Source organism: Carya illinoinensis, chromosome 10 (assembly GCF_018687715.1).
Source record: "Carya illinoinensis cultivar Pawnee chromosome 10, C.illinoinensisPawnee_v1, whole genome shotgun sequence".
Lineage (NCBI taxonomy): Eukaryota > Viridiplantae > Streptophyta > Magnoliopsida > Fagales > Juglandaceae > Carya > Carya illinoinensis.
Genome location: NC_056761.1, coordinates 7921457 through 7928403, shown reverse-complemented (window position 1 = coordinate 7928403; position 6947 = coordinate 7921457).

The window sequence follows — 6947 nt, the reverse complement described above, 5'->3', positions numbered from 1 at the left end:
ATGGCATCATCGAAAAAAAAAACATCGTCACATTGTAGACACCGGCTTAGCCCTGCTTGCTCATGCTTTGGTTCCTCTTCATTTTTGGCCATTTGCTTTAACTCATGCAATTTATTTAATAAACATTTTGCCATCTCCATCACTCAATAATTTTTCTCCCTATTTTCTACTTCACCACAAACATCCAGATTACAAAGCCTTACGAGTTTTCGTCTTTGAATGTTGGCCTCTCACAGCACCATACAACACTCACAAATTTAATTACCGCTCCCTTGCTCTCAGCCTAGCTCACAAGGGCTTTACATGTCACCACATTCCTACGGGCTGCTCTTATATGCCCAATGATGTGTAGTTTAATGAATTACACTTTCTATTTGCTCACACACTTAAGCCCAGGCCCACTCTCTTAACCACTCACATGGCCCCTCCTCTATTTCATCTAAACTCTCTAGTGGAAACCACTTCATCTCCTTCCTCTATCTTGGGCCCACCACCTTCTCCTACCTCCTTGCCAACGCCAATTACATAGAGTTCTCTCTTGTCTGATTCTCCACATCCTGCAGATCCAATGGTGACAAGGTCAAGCATAAAATCCCTTCGACCTCGCCATTTCACTAATGGTACAATATTAAAGTTTCCTCCTCCTCATGCACTCATCAGCGACATTACTAATATCCCTAAAACACCCTCAAGCTATACCATTTCACAATAGCACCCTAAATGGCGTTAGGCTATAGAAAATGAGTTTAATGCACTCCTTGCTAATCATACATGGTCCTTAGTTCCATCTTCACAAGCCTCCAACATTGTTATGTGTAAATGGGTGTTTTGCACCACACGGTTCGCCAATGGTTCAATTGAATGACAGAAAGCCCACCTCATTGCTAAAGGATTCCTTCAATAGTCCAGAATTGATTTTGAGGAGACATTTTGTCCCGTCGTGAAGACCACAACTATGTGCTTTGTTCTTGCACTTGCCGTACACTACAAGAGATATGATTTTTTGAGACAAAAAATTTTGTCTCAAAAAATGGAAATTTCATCCCTAAAAGTTTTAGGAGACGAAAAAATTTCGTCTCTATTTTGTGTCAAAAAGGCTATCTCAGAAAGTTTTCAGGGACGAAAATCAATTTTCATCTCCAAAAAGTATTTTTAGGGACGAAATTGGGCGGAACCGGTCGAAACCGTTCGAACGTAAAATTTTTTCTGAGACAAAAAAATGTCGTCTCAGAATCAAGTTCGAACGAAAATATTTTTGTTCGAACAACATGAAATGTTAATTTGAACCAATAACCATATCTGACCAAGTTCGCTCAAACAAACAATTTCGTAAGTGACTTTAGTTCGAAGAAAAATATTAACTGTTCGAACAAATAATCTATTTACATAAATCTTCTGTTCGAACGGACTATTAGAAATGAATTTATTCGAATGAGTATTTAATTGTTTGAACGAACGCATGGATTGTATTTCCCGGTAAGTTCGAATGGGTATATTTTTGTTCGAATGAAAATTTTTTGGTTTGAATGGATATTTTTTTGTTCGAATGGGAATTTTTTTGTTCGAATGGATATGTTTTTGTTCGAATGTATGCATAAATGGTAATTTACCATTCGAACGGTATTGATCAAACAAAATAAAATTGATACTAATACAAATTGTAATCTATATACATCAATTGTTCAAATGTTTACAAACATCATAAATATTAAAGACAATTAAAAAAACCAAATGAATTATGATTGTGGTGGTAGTGGTGATATAGGGTTTTGGGACATCATTAATTGAAATTGTTCAAACATTTTTTGGTTATTTAATTGTAGCCTTTCTTCTAATCTTGCTTCTAAATCTGCTGCTTGATCTAATCGGGTCAGCAACTCTTTTTCCTTCGATCTCAATCGTTATATGTCAAGTGCAGCTTCCTCTAATTTTTTAGTCTTGTCGTCATTCGATCTGGCTTTAGAAGATGATGAAGATGTTGAGGATGATTTCACGCAACGTCCTAAGCCCCTCAAATATCCAAATGTGATCCAAGAACTTGAGAAAAGATTTGAGCATCGTTGACAGATGATTCATCAGATGGATCCGCAATAGTGTCTTTAAGAGATATCATCTTGTCCTGGAAAAAGAAAAACATTAAAATTAGTATATGTAACAAAAATATATTTAGACAATGAAATTAAATAAACTTAAACTTACATAATTTGCCTCTGCCTCAGGATTGCTCCAAACACCATCACGATTTTTATGTGCTTTAGCATACAATTGGGTCAGATCATAATCAGTAGGATTTTCTTCTTGCTACAAAATGAAAATTAATATCATAATTTATACGAAAAAAGTGTATATATTAAGATTTAATGGAGACAATACGAAAAAATAATATCATATTTTATTTAAAAGATATGCAGTGATAAAATACCTTGTTCTGGCTCTGGTGATGTTGGCCCACCATTGTTGACAGGTGAATCACACGGGAGTTAGTAAGTGGTGGGAATGGCTCACGTGTTCTTTTGCGTTTAGGAGGCGTTTCTGTTTGAAATTATAATAAATGTATAAAATGAAGTATTAATCTATTTAATTAGACTACTTAAATATTTTTAATTATACATTATAATTCTTTAATTAAATATTATATAAGTGTATTCCATCATGTTAATCATCTTAATTAGAGTACTTAAATATTTTTAAATATTTAATTATAATTTTTTAATTAATTATTTTATAATTATATTTTAACTAATTAATATTTTGAATGTCGTCTCAGAATCATATATTTTAATTATATTTTATTAGAGTACATAAATATTTTCAATAATTCATTATAATTATTTAATTAAATATTTTATAAGAGTATTTAGAGTATTAATCTATTTAATTAGAGCATTTAAATATTTTCAAATATTTAATTATAATTTTTAATTAATTATTTTATAATTATATTTTAACTAATTAACATATTTAATTAGAGTACTTAAATATTTTCAATAATTCATTATAATTACTTAATTAAATATTTTATAAGAATATTTTGAGTATTAATCTATTTAATTAGAGTACTTGTGACGCCCCCAAAATCCCCACGCCCGAACACGGGAAAATTGAGACGTCCGGATGGTGACAACCCGGGTCACCATCCCATCGACGGGTGCCGAGTGTGTACAAGGCAACAGATGTGTACAGAGAAACACGCAGTGGATAACGAAAGTCATAACTAAGTACCAGAATTTTTCTTAACGTAATACAAGCTGTTTAAAACATACATAGATAAAATATTACAAAATACAAATACAGCTTTAACAAATATAAAAGATAGCATCAGCAACCCGGCGGAGCCGCATCCTCGGGCTCAGCCTCCTCCTCTTCGTCCTCTAACTCTGCACCAAAAGCTACGGAACCACGAATGGTACCGCAGGTAAGTAAAACCCAAACACTACCAGATAAAAACACATAAAACTCAAACAAGATGCATGAACCATGCCCAATGCACAAAGCCCATAAAACACCAGTTTTCCACACACGCCAAAAACCCATTTGGCCCAAAACATATCCTTTCCGAAAAACACGCCAAAAGTCACATTTGGCCGCCAGAAGTCCATTTGGCCCAATATCTCGCCAGAAGTCCATCTGGCCCACGCCAAAAGTCTCATTTGGCCTCATAAACCATTATCCAATTTTAACCGTATGCACCATGACCTCCCCTAGGAGTCATCCGCACACCCTGGCTCCAGTGTCACACCGTAGAGTACCACCACGCATGTGACACCTAACGAGCGATGCCCAGTTCCGTGCCCCGCGCGTGCGTAGCCAACCATCCTCTAGCCCTCGCCAGCGAAGGGCCACGGAGTCGGTGAGTAGGGCGATGCCCGGTTCCGCGCCCGGTGCGTTCGTAGCCAAGCATCCCCTAGCCCCGCTCCCGTCATCTCTCTCGACAACTCAGGGGACATCACTCAGTTTATTCCGCTCCCGAGTGACCAGAGGAGCTCCACCGAGATAATAACCCATCCCGGCTTGGGCTCGTGATACACACGCACCCGCAATACACTTACGCCAGTACACAGGCTTTTCACATAAAACCACAAACACACGTGAATGCACCATGTAATGCCATAACAATGCATAATAAAATAATCCAACAATCATAAATCAAATAAACAGGCAACTCCGTCCTCCATCCATCCGACCCCCGAAACTCCTCGGACTCAGTCCGGAATCAACAACCAACAACAGTAAATAATTGAATGAGCAATATATATTAAAATCTGAAAATAGAGTTTGGAAAATACTTACAGCGCTATATGGCAATTTTAGAAAACAAGCGGCGTTGCAAACGGCGGAAAAACAGCAACGTCACAGTGAAAATTCACTGTGGCCGTGGGTTTGAAAAACCCACTTTTGAACGGGGACAAACTAGGACACGAGATTGATAGGGAATGGTCTAGGGATGGTTGTGAAGCTATTGGAAGTGGTGGTTGGCCGTGGGTGGCGGCGGAATCGCCGGAAATGGCCGGATTACCCAAAACGGAAACTAAGCTCGTAGGAGCTGTTCCGGTGGTCGTTGGAGGCCGGAAATGGGTGGGTTAGGACGGCAAGGAGTCGGTGATGAAGTGGTGAAGAAGTGGTGGCCGGAGGTGGAGCGACGGCGGCGGATCGGAGCCAAAACCGTGCGGCTTTGTTGAGCTTTTTCCGGCCAAATGGCCGGCCGGTTGGGGGTGGGCTTTGGAGGGGTGGTGCACCGGAGGGAGAGGAAGAGAATGGGACCGGTGGGAGGCCGAACGGTGGCCGGACGGCGGCGGTAGGGGCTGGAGAAGGGGACGCCGGCGTGAGGGAGAGGGAGGAGAGAGAGAGAGCACAGGGGGGTTCAGGATCGGGGAGAGAGAAGAGAGAAAAAGAAAAAAAAGAAAAAAAAGAAAAAGAAGGAAAAAAGAAAAGAAGGGAAAAAGAAAAAAGGAAAAAGAGAAAAAAAAGGAAAATGATGTGAAAAGAGATGAGGTCCAATCCTCACTCCGGGAAAACGAAACAAACCGCCGAAAAAGATTAAAACCACAAAACAACTAAAAGAAATAAAACACAACCTCAAATAAATTAAATTAAATTAAAACCCAATTTTAAAACGCAAATAAATTAAAATAAAAACAATTATTTCAGCGAAAATACACTTAAAAGCGGGTCATCACAGTACTTAAATATTTTCACTAATACATTATAATTCTTTAATTAAATAATGTATAATTAGATTTTAAGTATTAATCTATTTAATTATAGTACTTAAATATTTACAATTATACATTATAATTACATTTTATAATTACATTATAAATATCTACGTAATTGGTACTGTTCGAACAAACACTCAAACTGTTCGAACGAAATTCTGGTTAAGTTAGATTCCGTTCGAACGGAGAAAATTCAATTTGAACGGTATTCACAGTGTTCGAATGGGACCAAGCCAGAAACCATTCACGAAACAGAACAAAAAACTAAACCACAAAACACAATTTTCCCATACACTACAGCATATTTCAATATAATACATTGAAAACTAAATTATTATCCCTAAATATGATTATTAAATAACTTAGAAAACTATAAAAACTTACCTCTAATTTTTACAATCTAATAAAAATATTAATCCACAATACCTATATGTATAAAACACATTAAACCGTTGTTCTATCCCAACAAATAAATGCAGCAAATATCAAGATACTTGTAAAAGAAAATCGGAATGAAAAATAACAAAAAAAAAAAAAACATATTGCCTCTTGTCCTTGTCTTTTCTCCCTCAAGAATCTCTTTTCTCTCACTTCTTTAAGCTCTCTCTCTATACAACACTCTCTCAAAGCCTCTGTCGCTCTCTCTCCCTCTCTCAAACTTCAATCCTAGTGAAAATGAAGTGAAATGATCGGTTTAATAATATGTAAATTTATGTTCGAACAGATTTTTTAGCAGTTCGAACGCGAAAATTCAAAAAGACCGCTAATTTTTCCACAATATTTTCCCATTCGAACTAATAATATAAGCGTTCGAACAAAAAAATAGAATATTCTCCAGCATATACCAATAATTTGGTGCGAATTTTCCCTCCAAACAAAAAAAATTCATTCGAACATATTTTATCTCTATTCAAACTCTTTTATATTCGTTCGAATAGATAATTCTAGAAATATATAAATATACACATAATATTTTCAATATTATTATTAGTATTTGTAAAAAATATATACACTATATAATATTAAGTGTCATTAATAGCATAATACTAAGTTTCTTACCAATCTATAATATTAAGTATTACTAACAGTATAATATTTTATTTAGTATCACTTATAGTGTTATACTTATAATTAGTATCACTATAAGTATAATAATAAGTATCACTAATAGTATAATACTAAGTGATATTATAGTATAGATAGCATAAATATATGAAAACTAATAGTACTATAATATTTTATAATATATTCTAAGTACTTGGTTTATTACTAATATACAAACTAAATATATTAGATATATGTATTTTGTACTTATATTTAATGCAATGTTTTACTATATACTTAGTATATTACTTTATAATGCAATGCTTTACACAATACTATTTTATACTCATCTAATGCATAATATATATACTATTATATATATACTAGTTACTTACAATATATATAAGTAACTAATTAAATACTCTATACTATATAATATAGATATCTAATATATATTATATATACTAGTCCAGAAATTTTTTATTAGTACTAATATTAGTATTATATACTAGTATTAGTAATATAAAACGTATTGTTTTACCTCTTGTACTTATATATATATATATATATATATATATATATATATATATTTTTATGAATTATTATATAATTCATTCAAACTTATACCCTTTTCGTTCGAACTTATACCATTTTCGTTCAAACGAAATTATGTTATATATACCGAGA